This window comes from Camelus dromedarius, chromosome 17, assembly GCF_036321535.1.
Source record: "Camelus dromedarius isolate mCamDro1 chromosome 17, mCamDro1.pat, whole genome shotgun sequence".
Lineage (NCBI taxonomy): Eukaryota > Metazoa > Chordata > Mammalia > Artiodactyla > Camelidae > Camelus > Camelus dromedarius.
In genome coordinates, this window is record NC_087452.1 from 42,295,795 (window position 1) to 42,312,921 (window position 17,127).

Below are 17,127 nucleotides of genomic sequence, written 5' to 3' on the forward strand. Positions count from 1 at the left end.
TTAGATGTAAAGTTGTGTCGAAGTGTATTTCGTGCCTTTTTCTCAGGAGGCTGCTCAACTATCCCTCTAGAGGTCTTCTCTAACCATCCTGTCCTGCCGAAGAGGTCTCGCTCACGTAATCTCTCATCACCTTATGTGCATTTCCTGCGAAGCCTTACCACAATCTGTCATTAACTTGTTTGCCTGAATCTGTCTACCCCACTAGAAGACAATCTTCTCAAAGAGCAGGACCCTGGTATTTCTCCAGTGCCTTGAACCTGGTGGATCTCGACAGATATTTCGGAATTAATGACAGGTCCGTGTCTATCTGATATTTAACGGACTCTATATTCCTCCCCCCTCGCCCCAGCATTCTTCCCGGAAATCATTTCAAAATCACGCGTATGTATTTTGGAAATAAGGCTTTCAAGCATTTCAACCACACCCGCTCACCCGCCGTTGGCTGCCACTAGGGCCCACTTACCCAAGCCCACTTGGCGGAACAGATTAGAGGTGACCGGGACAGGTGCAGCCTTGAACGGGCACGCGCATCAATTTACATTCTCGGTCCCTGTCCTGGGGGCGGAAGGGCTGGGCAGGCCTCGCGGGCCCGGAGGAGCCACTCGAGGCTGCCCTGGCCTCCGCCCCCACCTCCGGCGCGGTCTGGCAGCCCGCGGTGTGGGAACAGGGTGGCAGGGGACTCTTCCCACGGGGCAGCGCGCAGCTGGCCGCGAGAGAACCGGGTACACCTGGCCCTCAGCCTGCCCGAATCAAACCCGTCCCGCCGCGCGCGCCGCCGCGCCCACAACTGCTTCCGGGTGAGAGGGTCGCCGACCCTGTGGCCCCGCCCCTCCTCCGCCTCCGCCTCCGCCGCCTGCCTCTCGGGCTGCGGCTCCTCCCGGGGGCCGGTTCCCGCTGTCTCAGCCGCGGCGCTGAGGGGACACCGGCGTGACTGACTGACCGGCCGCCGGCGCCGGGATCCGCCACGTCCAGCCCGGCCTGCCTGGCCGGGGACCCGCGACCGAGTCCGCCCTCCGCGCCCCTCGCCCTTCGCCCCGGCGGGCTCCGGGCCGGCGAGCCCCGGGCCGGCGAGCCGCTCTCCGGCCCTTCCCGGGCGGCGCCGCAGCCACAGCCCGCGCCCGGAGACAGGTAAGGGCCGCTCCTCCCTCTGGCCCGGGGGAGAGCAGGGAGCGGGACCCCCTTCCCGGCCTCTGCAGCCTGGCGAGGTCCGCGCTGTCGCCGACCCCTGCTGGGGGCCGGGCCCTCGGCGGGTCCCGGGGTCGGGCTCGCCCCCTGCCTGCAGCGTCCTCCGGCATCACTCCCGGGCTCCAACGCCCACCCTCTGTCTGCCAGAGGAGAAGCCGTTCCTCCTATTGTGGGAGAAATGGAATTGGGCCGCTGACCCTCCGCTTCGGGTGCTCGAGGCTCCTTCTTCCCGAACGCGGCACTCCCTTGGTTCTGTCCTCGGACCGGCACCCTGGAGAAAGGTGTCAGACCGGTGGAGGGCGTAGCATTTTTATGGAATTTTTTTTTCCCTTCCTCCTTGACCCGAACTGAAGCGCGGGCATAACAGGCGTTTGCTAGGAGTGTCAGGGTTAATGCTTGACTAATACAAGGTGTTATTCACACCCAGATTGTTAAATTACATAGCTCCAGCCGGGCCTGCTTCTCTTGCCTGTCGATATCCAGCAGGAAGCAGGAGGACCTGAGGAAACCCATCTCTTTTTCTTTCTTCGGAGGGAAAAAAGTTCAAGTGTTTGCTCTACTTTTTCCACCGTGGGAGATACAAATATGAGGCTGCGGCGACCTGGCTAGGGAAATACTGTATCCTAAACTTCAACTATTTGAGCTCGTTTTTGCTGTTTCCATTTAATGATTCAGCATTTCTGCAGTAAACAGAAAAACTGTAGAGTAGGTTCATTGATTAAAAAGATGTATATTAGGATAACAGTGCCCATTACATTTTTATGGTCTCACAATGGGAAGAGAATGTGGATGCAGTAATGAAACTAGAAAGACGGAGAGCAGGGTGTGGATGGATCAGTTCTTAATCAGAGTTTGAAATAACATTATTTCAAAATATCATTTTAAGTGATGAATCTGTAGGGAAAGGTGCAGTTGTTGGAGAATGCAAAGTGTAACAGGTAAGAGTTAGTTCGCAGGGACTTGAGATTTACTGTGGTTTGAAGATCTTGCAGAATTAACCTCGTTTTAAGCAACATCATGTTCTGTTTAACACATCTGTAGAGATGATGACCCAGTATTATACCCAGTAGGGTAACAATTTCGGAAAGTGTGATTCATTTAGGAAGTTAGGTCACTCACTTTGTGAATCATTGATATGGATCTTAAAATTGGAATAGAGGGAAGCTAGAAGTTTGTTACTGCCTGTTTAATTAGATGCCTTCACTCATGGAAAGTGTTGTATTAATGCTTTCTTAGGTTCATTGCTGGATATTTATTGTCACTAAGTATGGTAAGGAAATAAAAAGTGAACTTTGGCAAAGTGGTTGGATTTGAGAGTTTGTTAGTTCCTAAGCGGGTTGTTGTGATTTTACCCATTTTTTGTCAGACGTAGGAGGATAAATGAAGAAAGATAAATGTCTAGAAACAAACTAAGTGTCAGTGAAAAGGAGAGCTACCATCATTAAGGAAGGAAAAAAGTTCAATAAAGAATCTGTGGTACATGAAGCAGTCTTTTGAGTGGAAGGCCTTACCCATTTTGCAAAATCTATCCTTAAAAATGTGGAATGAGACTACACTGAGTTCATATTTAAATTGTATTATAGAGGAAAGTGTGTATTGAAGTAGCGATTCATTACTGGAATGAATTCATTTAAAACTAGAAATAACTTCATTGCTGAAATGTAATTTGATCGTGTTTGGCTTTTCAAGTGTTGTTATGCAAAATGACTTTGAATCACAGAGTTCTTGATACTCTTAGCCTTGTTTTCTTCTTCTTTTTGGAATTGAGCTTATTTTTAACCTTGATTTTGATTTATAAAGAACTTTAGTTATCAGTTGTCAAGTAATGGTGAGTTTATTCTGTTGGTCTTGCTTACTAAATTCCTTTATTCTTTGACTGAATTTTGGTGTCTTATTTCCTTGGATATCCATTCTTATATTCAGAGCGTTCCTAAATGTTGCTTTTGATTTTTGTCCAGCTAGTAGTGACTTAAGAGTTTCAGTTCCCAGTAAACAGAGATTCCCCTTTTGGAAAATCCCTTGTGGAAACCACCTGAACTGACAGTTTTGATGGCTGGATATGCAAGAGAATCCTTCTTAGATCAGGATTTACGTAACTTCATGATGAAGGAAAAAAGTGATATGGAGAATATATTTGGCAAAGTAGATTCCTTTTCTCTCAAAGTGAAAACAAAAACAGATCTTTACTAGAAATGAGAGGGAGGGAGGCATATCTTACAAAGCTCTTTGTGAATTGTTTACTCTGCTCCTAGTGTGAAAAGGAACAGAATTGATAATATATAGAAAAAAAAAATTTCTCCCTGCAGCGTACTGGCAATGTTGATGAGGATCATTTTAGAGGAAATAAAATCCTTCTGTCCTCACCATAGAAGCACTTTCCATTGTACCCACAAAGTGGACGCTATCTCATAGTCTTTTCCTTTTAGATAGTTGCTTTCTCACTGGAGAATCTGAATGGAGAGATGGTCCTTTAAGTGGAAAAATGTACCACCTTATCCAGTTTGCAAATAAAGACTTTATGACCATCATTCAAAACTTAACTTTAAAAACTTCAGAAGGAAGGAATTGAGCAAAATTTACCCTGTGAGTAAAATAACTTTGCCTTTTTCTCCATTTTCCCCCATAAGACAATAGATGACACTGTTAGAAATGATTTTTTTTGTGTTGCACATTGTACTTTCACTTTAAAAACTGTTTGGCCTGCAGTGAATTAAGCCAGACTTAAAAGGAATCAAACATAAGGCTGCAAACTGGTTTTGTTGTAGGTTAATACTTTTTCATTTGTTCCATTCTTTCTTTCTTTCTTTTGGTGGGGGGATGGAGAGAGAACTCTATTTCTTGGCGAAGGTCTGAGATTTGCTCAATATGTAGGCTTTTGTTTTGGTCCAGCTGTAGGACGAGCAGTTGATCAGATACAAGTGGTGAAGAGGGAAGAAAAGGCACACACAGAAGAATGCCTACTTCATGGCTTCAGTACATGTTTGTGGGACTTTTCAAAATTGATAACACATTTAAAAAGAAGATGTAATATGGTGAAAAGGAAGTTTCCTTTCCACAATAAACTTCTAGCATTCCCCCACACCCTCCATAAGCCAAGCAACCACTGTTAATGGTTTCCTGTGTATCCCTCTCTGGATTTTCTCTGACATATGTAATCCACATACGTATGTTAGGGAGAAACGTCCTGTACCTTTCATTCTTACCCTTAATATGCCTTAGAGATCATTCTATATTAGCACAAACGTCCATCCTGCCTGGTGTAACCATAACTTGTTCATTTTACATAATTTATTTTAAGATTCCCTATTAACAGATATTTAGGTCATTTTTAGCTTTCTACTAACACTGCCATAATGAACAACCCAATATATGTCTTTGCACTAGTGTGGAAGTATGTATATGGAATATATTTCTGAAAGTGTGATTGCAAATTAGAGGCTTTAATTGTGAAATTTAAAAAATGTATTTCAGTCCTATGTTAGGATTTATTTTATAGTAGAAGTTAATTTTTTTTCTTAACCTTGTAGAAGGAGAAAAAAGCATTTAGTTACTTTATAATCTTTATCCTACTTGCAATTAAAAATATGATACAAGTGTATTTTATAAGGCAATTTTAAACGTTTTTGAGTGACAGCTAGGTAGTTTTATTTGTACTGGTAAGGGTAAAAATACTGTACCTTGAAGACTGCTATTATAGATGAACTACTTCATTTATATTTGATAATACTAGTTAAATGAGTGCATTTTGTAGTAGCTTGATTGTTTCAGGATTTTATGACCAATATCAATTAAACCATTGTATTGTATAGTTTCACTTCTTGCCCTGCAGAATTCTGCTGCTATATTATTAGTCACATGGGAAATAAATAGCTCATCTCTCTCTTCCTTTATCTTCCATATCCCAATTAATTCATTAAAATAAACCTCTGTGGAGTTTGAAATCCAAAAAATCCTTTTGCAAACCAGAGTGCTATTGATGGATTAATTTCTCAAGGCAGAAGGTAGGTCCAAATTCAGTCTTTATTATGCAGAGTGTTTGTGAGCAGAATGAAGGAGGTTTAAATTTTTAATTTCAGTGTTATACTGACCAGGAGGAGGTTCAGGAATCTTTGCCCTTTTAAAATGAGAGAGACTAGAAGGAAAAAAAAAGTGCTTAGGGACTCATACATGAGGATGAAATTGGAACTTGTGAGTGGCAGTTTCCCTGGCCGGTGCCCAGGGTCTATTTTGAGGCCTTGTCAAAGCTCGCCTGACAGAACCTACCACATAACCATAATCTGTCTTGGCACCACTACAAGTCAGGAAAGCCTGCGGTTTAGGAAAGGTGGCAACCACGGAAGAGGGAGTTGATAAAGGACATTTACCTTCCGAAGATTAAGCCTAAGTATTGGGGTGAAATTGTGCTTTGCATGCATATCCTAGGATCCAGTTTTTTGTCTTCCTTTTTTTTTTTTTTTTTTTTTTTTTTTTTAAAGGAGTGAGTGTGATTGAGGAAAACTAACAAGGAGAGTGTTTTAGAAAAATGTGCATGAGGAGGAGCACAGGATTGTACCAGTATTGATGTCATGTCTGGTTCTGAGAGTATTTGGCAAGGATCAGTCAAATGTTTTACAACAGGGAAAAAACATTATTGTTACCCACATGGGGAGGCCGTGCCCCTAGTTGAAAATAGTCTAGTCCAGAGACCTTCACACTTGTCACTGGGATCAAAAGGACAGCAGGAATGATGGGCTGTTTTGCAGGATTATTCTGAGTTCATACTGAGAAATTAGCTTCTTCCCAGATCCTCATTCTCTTCTTCTTATTGAACTGTACAGTATCACGTGTAATATCAGGAGGTTATCTCTTTAAACTCTTGGTTATTGCCAGATACCGTCTCCCAGCATAGCTGCCTTCCTGTACCATGTGCTTTTTCATGAAAACTTTGGTGTTTCCTATGAGTAGTAAATAAAGTGCTTGAGTTTAAAGTTCTTTAACTGACTCACTTCTTAGCTAGAAAGCTGTTAAAGAGCTTAGTACTTCATTCTTTTGACCAAGGTTCATGTCACCATATTTATCTGCAGCCTAGTATTAGAGTGGAGTGTATAGAGTGGAGTTTGAAGAATTCGGTATACAGACTTAATTTATGGATGCCAAAGCTACAGATGGTTTCCTTTCTTTTGCTTTAGATTAGGTTGGCACTCCAGGAAATTTGATTTTTCCTTGCCCTTAGCATTTGATGATGATGATGTATTTAGTACTCAGTGTGAGGAGGAAAAATAACTGAGTATTTTTCTCTCTTTATTTCTATTATCTGTTTTATTTCTCTTATCTTACTATGTCCCTTTCCTCCTCCAAAAGCAGAATGAGATTAGAACAGAGCACAGGAGCAAGAGCGGAAAAGAGGCTGGGAAAATCTTGGAGTGCAAGGGCTTGTCAGGTGTTTTTATTTTCTCAAAAGTAGATTATTAAAACTCTTCTTAAAAAATCAGTTCATTTCCCCATTGTTTTCAATTTGAACCTTCTATATCTTAGTTTTCCTTCATTATGAAATACCAAAATTTTAACTGGTTTTGATGTAAAATATCTTCACCTGCTTTAGGAAATGAATTTAACTTTTAAGTTGCTTGTTCTGATCACTTTGTTATTCTTTCTACATCTCCCACTTTCCTCAGTAGAAACATTTTAACATCTAGAAGCAATCTTTTGACTCTGATTTCTCAATTAAATAGAGTAGGCTGTGGGCAGAGGATTAGATGTTAAAATATTTCTCTGTTAAATGGTTTAGCCATTTACAATAACAATGTAATTATTGTATTTATTGTAACTTATTGTCTTGTTTATTGTATAATTATGGTATAATTAGTAAGCATACAGGTTGTTGCTATTAAAAAAAAAGTACTCCATTTAAGTGGTCTAAGGATTATAGGACTAAAAATAGAAAAACAAAATTCTATTTTCGATTTTTTATTTTAGATTTTTTTTCCTCCTCCATGGATATCACTATGTCTAAATGAACAGTTAAGATAATGAGAGGGTCACTGTCCTCCTGTCTTACTGTATTTACCCTTTGCTACCTATATCTAAAGGTTTTTTTTTTTTTGGTGGCAAAATATACATGACATAAAATATACCATTTTCAACATTTTTAAGTGTACAACTTAGTGGCATTAACTACATTCACATTGTTGTGCCACCATCACCACCATCTACCTCCAGAACTTTTTCATCCTCTCAAATGGAAACTCTGTGCCTATTAAACAATAACTCCTCATTCCCCCCAGCCGTTGGTAACCACTATTCTGTCTTCTGTCCCTGTGAATTTGACTACTCTAGGTACCTCGTAAGTGGAATCAGGTAGTATTTGTCTTTTAAAACTAGTTTATTTCCCTTAGCATAATGTCCTCAAAGTTCATCCATGTTGTAGCATGTATGAGAATTTCACTCCTTTCCAAGGTGGAATACTATTTCATTGTGTGTGTGTGTGTGTGTGTGTGTATAAAACATTTTGTTTATCCATTCATCTAGTGATGGACATTTGGGTTGCTTCCATCTTTTGGCTATTGTTCTTTTTTTTTAATATTTGATGTTACATGTTATTAATATTTGAATGTGCATTCAAATAAACACATACAGACTTGGGTCTATGGAAATGAAACTAAAACATTGTTCTAGTTTAAATCTAGTCTGCTCTTTTCACAGTTAGTAGCTAGGCATCTTTTTAAAAAATATAATATCTGTGTGTAGCAATCATGTGTATTCTCTTGTTTCTAGGACTTAACAACTACTTTACAAATCCATATATGTAGTGAACTTCATTTATTTGCACAATCATTCATAGTGAATATTATTCATATAATATTGTTCAAAGGCATTCTTTGATATAATCTTGGTATAAATAAAGAAATAACAAGAAATAGAAATTATGGGTTTTACAGAGCTTATTTTCAGATGACATTAACATATGAAATAATTCATTAGGACATTGTATCTGACATGTCACTCATTTGTGAACTATCTTCATGAATTATTGACACTCTATTTTTATTTTTTATTTTCTTAATTTTAAACATTTTTTATTGAGTTATAGTCATTTTACAATGTTGTGTCAAATTCCAGTGTAGAGCACAATTTGTCAGTTATACATGAACATACACATATTCATTATCACTTGTTTTTTTTGCTGTGAGCTACCACAAGATTTTATATATATTTCCCTGTGTTATATAGTACAATCTTGTTTATCTATTCTACATTTTGAAATCCCAGTCTGTCCCTTCCCACTCCCCTGGCTATTGTGAATAATGCTGCTATGAATGCAAGTGTATATCTGTTTGAGTTCCTGCTTTCATTTCTTTTGAGTATATACCCATAAGTGGAATTGCTGGATCATATAGTAATTCTATGTTTAATTTTTTTTGAAGAATTGCCATGCCCTTTTCCATAGCAACTGCACCATTTTACAGTGTATAGGGGTTCCAGTATCTCTGCATCCTTGACATATTTGTTATTTTCTATCTTTTTTATATAATAGCCATTCTGATGGGTGTGAGGTGCTACCTCACTGTGGTTTTGATTTGCATTTCCCTAATGATTTGTGATGCTGAGTATCTTTTCACGTGTTTGTTGGCTGTCGGTGTATCTTCTTTGGAGAAATATCTATTCAAGTCCTTTGCCCATGTTTGAATTGGGGTTTGTTGTTGTTGTTGTTGAGTTTTAGGGGTTCCACATATTAATCCCTAATCAGATACATGATTTGCAAATATTTTCTCCTATTCCATTGGTTGCTGTTTTACTCTGTTGATAGTGTACTTTGATACACAACAGCTTTTAATTTTGTTGAAGTCCAGTTCATCTTTTTCTTTTGCTGCCTGTGCTTTTGGCATCATATGCAAGAAATCGCTAAATTCAGTGTCAGAAAGTTTTTTGTGTATGGACAGTTTTAGCTCTTACATTTATCTCTTTGACCTACTAAGAGTTAATTTTTGTATATGACATGAAGTAAGGGTCCAGTTTTATTCTTTTGCATATGGATATCCAGTTTTGCCAGCACTGTTTGTCCAAAAGACTATCTATTTCCCATTGACTGATCTTGACACCCTTGTTGAAAATCATTTGACTGTTTATGCAGGGTTTTGGAGGGCCATCTGTTATGTTCTGTTGGCCTATATGTCTCTCTCTATGCTAGGAACATATTGTTTTGATTACTGTAGCTTTCTAGTAAGTTTTGAAATCAGGAAGTGTTATGCCTTCAACTTTGTTCTTTTTCAAAATTGTTTTGGCTGTTTGGAGTCCCTTGAGATTCCATTGGAGTTTTAATGTTGGAATGGGTTTTTCTATTTTTTTCAAAAAATGTCGTTGGGCTTTGATAGTGAAAGCATTGAATCTGTAGATTTCTTTGGGGAGTATTGACATTTTAACAATATTAGAACTTTTCCAATCCGTGACAGGAGGTGGCTTCCCATTTATTTATGTCTCCTTTAATTTCTTTCAGCAATGTTTTGTGGTTTTTAGTGTGTGGATGGATCTTTTGCCTTCTTAGTTAAGTTTATTCTTAGTATTTTATTCTTTTTTTCTTAAATTGTAGATGGTGTTGCTTTCTTAATTTCCTTTTTGGTTTGTTTATTGTTAATATATAGAAATGCAACCAATTTTTTTGTGTTGATTTTGTATCCCTGCAACTTTGCTGAATTCATTCATCCACAGTTTTAAAAGCAGTTGTATTTGTTTTCTATGTTGTATGACAAAGTACACAGACTTAGCAACTTAAAACAACATACATTTATTATCCTATAGTTTCTCTAGGGCAGGAGTCTGAGCACAATGGAATTGGGTCCTCTGCTTAAGGTCCCATGAGGCTGCAATCAAGGTGATGACTGGGCTGAATTCTTACCCTCAGAATCAACTGGGGAGAAATTTACTTCTAAGCTCACTTAGGTTTTTGGCAGGATTAATTTTCTTGTGATTTTATAACGGAGATTTCTTGCTTAAGAAGTTACTTGGTTATCCAGAGGGTATCTTCAAGCTCCTGAAGGCTGCTCTCAGCTTTCAGAGGCAACCTGAAGTTCTTGACCCTCTGGTTTTTCCTAGTATGACCACTTTATCAAGCCATCATGGAGAGTCTAGAACAAGTCTGCCAGCTAGACAGTCTTACATAATGTCACATAAACATGGGAATAATATCTGATAACCTTTGTCATATTCTATTGGTAGAAGCAAGTCATAAGTTTTGCCCGCATTCTTGGGAGGCACTTACACAAAGGTATGAACAGCAGGAGTGGGGAGGTCATGGTGGCAAGGCCACCTTAGAGTCTGCCATAGCTGTTTACAAAATAGCACATATTTTATAAACCCATTTTTGTGTAAAAAACTGATATGTGCACTTGAGAGTATCTTAAGATGGTGGCTTTTATCGTTATTTTATAGTATTTCTTCTTTATTTCCTGCCACTTTCTCTCTCTGCCACTTTCCAGTTTTGCAATTTAAATCAATAGTTGGTGTTTTCATTATAACTAAATAAATATTGCTTACTACTTAGCCAAGAGTTGTTCCATGATTGTTTCCTTTCTTAATATTCATTTTTTTCCAGGAGGTTAACAATTGCCTTTTTTTTTTTTTTTTTGGCTTAGTTTTCTATTTACCTTATTTTTCCCAAATGCTCCAACAGATTTTTCAAGTGTCCACTCTTTCTAATTTATTTTGAGCAAAATAATTAATGGTTTACTTGTAAAATACATATAGAGAAATAGAAAACAAAAATACAGTTTCAGGAAGAATAATAAAATGAGCACCTGTGGTCTCATTACTTAGGTCAAGAAATTGAACATTACAATATTCTGAAACTTTCTTGTGAATATCCTTAAATGGCACCATTTTCCCTTCCAGGTAATCACAAGCCCATTTTACATGTTAATCACTCTTTTGGGACCATTCCCTGCCTAATCTTGCAATCCCATCCCTCTCCCCAAATATGTATTCCTAATCAATATGTGGTTTAATTTTGAGAAACCGAATAGTTTGGCCACCTTTTCGTGTCTATTAGTTGGGATAGGCTAACCTGCTGTAATACACAAACCCAGGTTTCAGTAGTTGAACATGTTAAAGCTTATTTCTCACTCACATCTCTGCTGTGAGTTGGAAGGCACTGGCCAAGGAATAAGTAATTGGTTCCACCAAGTCACCCAGGGACTCAGCCTCCTTTCATCTAGTGACCTGGGGCCTCAGTGATTTTCACACTTCAACTGAGCTCTGTGCATCTGGCTGGCAAATTCAAGGGCAAAGAGAGGGAGTGTGGTAGATTCCATAAGCAGTTTGATGGGCCTAGACTAATACATACATCACTTTTGTCCACATTCCATTGGCCAGCATTTAGTCAAATGGCTGCATTTAATGCAAGGAAGGCTGGAAATGTGGCAGAGCTGTAGGCAGAAAGGGGAAATGACTTGGTGAACAATAGGCCAGTTTCTACCATAGTATGTATTCCTAAGCAGTATACTTTTTTTTTTTTTTTGACAGTTTTGAAAAACTGAATAGCAAGTAGAAACCTAGCTGTGAACAGAAAGGTCCACATTACCACTATTAAATGAAGGCTCACAGGAGAAATAAGTTGAACAGAGTCTTCCTTGAGTCCCTTCTGTTAAGTCTTTGGGAAAGTTTCCTAATGAGTCCTGGGAAACCATAAAACTCCTGACAGTCAGGGCATCTGGCAGAGCTGAAGTCTTGATGAGGTACTAAATATCCAGAAGAGATACAGTTGGGGAGGTACATGGCTCTTTCTGAACTCTTCATGCTCTCACCATCAGGAATAGGTAAAAGCCAAATACGTCTGTGGTGTGAAGTAAGTCCTCAGCCAGTCTCAGCAGCTGGGGAAGGGACAGCAGGAACTTCGTCAACGTGGGGTCAAGACAAACTGAGTTCAGGTGAAAACCTGGACCAGCTCACCTCATATGAAAAAGATGTCTCAAAGGCTGTGGGGATTTTGGTGATGACAGCACTCTGTTACGTCTCTTGAATCACATTGCTTCAGTGTGTAGTTTTCTTCCTGGAATGTCTGTGACCCTTGCTGGGGATGGATCCCCTTTGCCTCTTCTGTGTTGGATTTATTCCCGTGTGCTAAATTTCCTCTCTTTTCATTTTCTCTTTTATTTGATGAGATATATCTTCTAGTAACTTATTAACAAAGGGGGAAAGAGGCAACTTTTGAGAACTTGCACGTCTGAAGTGTCTTTTATAATCACGTATGAGAACAGAATATTTTGACTGGGCATAGGCTACTTACAGATTGTCCGTAATTTTCTTTTAGGAATTTGAAGACATTACTCTGTTGTCTTCTTGTTGCCAGAATTTTGTTTCCGGAAGACTGAAGCCATTCGAATTGTTAATCCTTTGTACGTGACCTGATTTTTCCACCCCTGGAAGCTTGTAAAATCATCCTTGTCCCTGTGTTTGAAATTCACTATGGAATACCTTGCTGTGGACTCAGGACTTGTGTTGCACCTTCTGTAGGCTCTTTGAATCTGGCAATTCATGTCCTTAACTTCTGAGAAGTTATTTTATTACTGATTTCTTTCTCTTTGTTTCTCTGTGTGTGCATGTGGTGGGGGAGGGGAGGTAGTGGATGAGCAGGTATGGGAGGGTCAGTTTCTCTTTATTTTTATAAAAAGGAGCCACTAAGTGTTGCTATTAGGTCTTCTATGAGCAGAAGTAATGTGTCTAGGGTGGAACTCATTTCCTGTGTCTCTGGATTGGAGTGGCTCTTAAGTTAGCTACTCTCACATTTGTGCTGTCAGCTCTGCTCTCTTCGCTATCATTCCCTCATGAACATTGTACTCATATTGCATTATATCTTGTTGACTTCTTCCTTTTATGAGCCTAATTGGTATTTTGCCTACCACTGCAGGGCGTTATTTTGCCCTTTCTATCTAGGACAGGTTTAAGTTACACAAACGTGACCAACGTGGCTCAAGAGAAGGAAAATGTTGACATCTTTCTTTCTGCTATAAAAGTACCTCATGTCACTATTTTTTTCCCCAGTGGGTGAGCTACATGAGTGGAAGGAATCATAGGTTTTAAGTGAAACCTGAAACCTTAAAAAAAAAATTTGCTCTGATAATAAAAACTCGTAGACTTGAACATTAATGTTTTTTCCAAGACTTTAGAGGACATTAATGGTTGCTTTTTGATTCTAATTTTGACCTGTTGATTGGAGTCAGAGTTTTAATTTAATTTAATTTTATTAACATTTTTAAGGTTAATCTAATGGTGTTCATTCTTTTTAAAATTAGCAATGTGTTTTTCATTTTCTTAGGATTCCATTATGTCTCTAAGAGTGATGGCTAATGTGAAATTTGTTAGAAAATTATGGTTTTACCAGAGATGACCAACATAAATTTTTATCGTCCTACTTTGCAGTTGCTCTGATAGACTAAATGAATCTTTCCTCCTTATCAGCTTAGTATACCACTGTCAATGTTGGTTATTTTTACAAGTTTTTATTTTCACACTATGAAATAACCCCATAATTATAGCTTTTAGTTTAAATCACTTTTTGGTAAAATGATTATCAATGATTTGGTAAAATGAATATATAGCTTAGGAAAAAAGAAAAAAAATTCACATTATTGCCTTAGTCATTCATTATTCATATGCATAAAATTTTACATATTTGCAACCACAATTTACACACCACTTTGTCATCTTTTTGTACCTTGTAGGCATATCAAACTTGTCCTTGTCTTTGCTTGCTTCCCATGAGTTTTCTAATACCACAGTTTATTGTATCTTGTTTTTTTTTTTTTTATAATTGTTGCTTCTTTTATTTATTATTTTAAATTTTATTTTATTTACATGTTGTTGTGTGGGAGGTAGTTAGGTTTATTTACTTTGTTTTTTAATGGCGGTACTGAGGATAGAACCCAGGACCTTGTATGTGCTAAGCACTTGCTCTACCACTGAGCTATAATCTCCCCAGCTGTTGCGTCTTATTGATTGGCCTTGACTTAAAGCTATTTCAATTTGGGTCATTTCAGCATTGTATTTTGTTTTATTGTAGATTAAAAAGAAATTAACATGATCATATTTATTCATGTAATTTTTTTCTTTTGTTGCATTAAGTTTTATTTTTGCTGCTATTAGAATATAGTTAATATGTGTGTTGTCAGTAGAGTTCATCCCCAGTCAGGAGAACCTAAGGTCTAAGGCTAATTTTTTTTTTCATTTGGGAATCAATTCTGATCCCTTCTATTTTATTATTTAGTTACATGCTTCTGTCATGTTAGTTTTAATCTTCATTTCTTTTCAGGAAGGAAGGATTTCAGTAATAATTTCACATGCGTTAGAAAGAAAACATACACTTGTACAGTTCAGTAAGAGAAATTACAGTCCTTTTTAATTTTGCTATATATGTAAGTAATTGGAAATAGTGAAAAATGCCTCCCCACTAAGTATGTAGGTCTGGTGTTGGATTAGATTTGGTGTTTGAAAATGTGCAATCACCCACCCATCTACCCACCTACCTGTGGCTCATCTAAGATTAACTTTAGCCACAGGGTTTACTTCTGAGTGTTACTTAATCACCCCTGTTGCTATTGTGATTTCAGATCTTTTGTTTTCTTGGTGTCAGTGATACCATATATATCTGAAGCATTTTACAGTTTATAGAACCTTTTTTTATCCACTGGATTTTTAAAATGACCCCTGTGATGTGGGAATAAATTTAATAAAAGAGATTTAAGACTTGTTCATTGAAAATCACAAAACACTGTATAAAGAAGTTAAAGAAGATCTATGTAAATGGCAAGACATACTATGCTCATGATGTGGAATCTTAATACTGCTAAGATGACAGTACTCCCCAAATTGATCTATAGATTAGATGTAGTCCCTATCAAAATCTCTGGTGCCCCTCCCTTTTCTTCCTGCACCAACTTTTAATACAGAAATTATCATGCCCATCTTAAATTGTGTATAGAAATATAAGGAACCCAGAATGGGCAATACAGTGTCAAAGAAGAACAAAGTTGGAGGACTCATTCATCACAATGTAAAAACACTACAAGGCTACAGTAATCAAGACAGTGTGATACTGGCATAAGAATATACATACAGATCAGTGGAATAGAATTGAGGGTCCAGAAATAAACCCTTACTTTTATGTTTGATTTTTGGCAAGAGTGCCAAGACAGTTCAGTGGGGGAAAGACTTGTCTTTTTAACAAATGGTGCTGGGAAAAGTAGATATCCACATGCAAAAGGATGAAGTTGGATTCCTGCATCACAGCATATTAAAAAAAAAAAAAACTCAGAATGGATTATATAAGAGCTAAAACTATAAACTCTCTGAGAAAACATAGGAGTAAATCTTTGTCACCTTGGGGGAGGCAGTGCTTGCTTAGATATGACAGCAAAGGCCTTGAAACAAAAGAAAAAAACAGGTAAATTGAGTTCCTCAAAATAAAAACTTTTGTGCTTCAGAGAACACCATTAAGAAAGGATATGTGGAAAATAGTATAAATACTTTCTCTGACTTCTTTACCATTTTTATTTTCCCACTGTACTCCTTGCCTACTTACCAGGTAATGATTAGTATGCACTTTTAGTGCCTTGCAAATTCTTAGTAGATATTTGTTGAAAAGGGAAAAATTAAAGTTGTATGATTTATCTTATTAAAATTTCCTAATTTTAGAATCTCCTTTATATTTAATTACATAAAAAATCATATCCTTACTGCATACTTTCACATTTCTCCCTTGTTTATTTTACTTTTGTTTTTTTACCACCTGAACTTCTATTGTTAACCTTAGTACTTCTGCTATTTTCTTGTTTTCTGCTTTATTTCACACTTTTAGTCTGACCTATCTTCAGCAATATGTAATTTTCTCTCTCCCTTCCTTCCTTTTTTTTAAATTTATTTTTATTTTTTAAAATTCTTTTTTAGCCATTTTTAATTGAGTTATAGTCATTTTACAATGTTGTGTCAAATTCCAGTGTAGAGCACAATTTTTCAGTTATACGTGACCATACATATATTCATTTTCACATTTTTTTTTGCTGTAAGCTACCATAAGATCTTGTATATATTTCCTTGTGCTATACAGTATAATCTTGTTTATCTATTTTCCCTTCCTTTCATTCTCTGAATGTATGTCCATGCATTTCTGAGATACTTTAAAAGTCATAGGGAGAGGAGGCCATTTGAATGGTACCAGGAAATGGTTTAGGGCATACTGAGAATGCAGTTGTTGGTAAGAGTACATCTTCCTAATTTGGGGTCTGCACAGTTGATGAAATAATACTGTAAATCATATTGAACATACAGCCCATTAGAGTTCATTTATTGAATAGCATCGTTAACAAGGAAGGAAGTGCAATCACTAGCATGTCATCTTATGAAAAGAGGAAATGGAAAGATTATCAATTGTGTTGGGTATGTAAGAATACTATATATTCAAATGTGAGACTTAAAAAAACACGTTTGGTAATTCTTAGGACTACCCAATATGAAAGTAGATGTGGTTAAATTAACTGTTACAGGTTCTGATCCTCTCCTGAGATTTACTTTGTGTTTTGCACCTACCTTTCCTTGTTCTGCCAGGCCCTCCAGTTTTGCCTCATATGTTTTTTGCCCCATATATATATTTTTCATTTTTCATTTTGCCTCGAGTTCTAGATGCACCTTTTGTCTTTTTGTAGGTTCTGTTAATGATTTATTCATTTTGTGTGATAGTCTCATGTAGATATTTGCAGGATTGATATCTTTAACTATAATCTCTCCCATCCTCACTCCCTTCCTTTCTTTTTCCTTTTTTTCTTTCTCTCTCTCTCTCCCCTCCCCTGCCCTTTACCCTTCTCTCTCCTCCATTTTTTTTTCTCCTTTAGTCCAGGAATTTCTGTTCTCTCCTTTTTCCATAATCTTTCTAATGTGTACATAACTATTGGTATTCTTCTATTTGGGAATACCTCTGCC

General features: G+C 37.8%; 1 protein-coding gene across 20 annotated transcripts in view; it reads left to right on the forward strand.

Annotated features, from left to right (window-relative positions):
• Positions 1–849: 849 nt before the first annotated feature.
• LRRFIP2 (LRR binding FLII interacting protein 2) overlaps positions 850–17,127 on the forward strand; it is a 99,548-nt gene continuing 83,270 nt past the window's right edge. For 6 of the 20 annotated variants that reach the window (XM_031469910.2, XM_031469916.2, XM_031469920.2 and 3 more), the window contains exon 1: positions 863–1,128. The gene's annotated coding sequence lies outside the window, so the exon portion shown is untranslated. Of the gene's footprint in view, positions 1,129–2,105; positions 2,124–3,751; positions 3,769–5,493; positions 5,570–17,127 lie in introns of those variants that run through there. The other 14 variants (XM_031469919.2, XM_031469923.2, XM_031469915.2 and 11 more) reach the window with 9 other exon arrangements.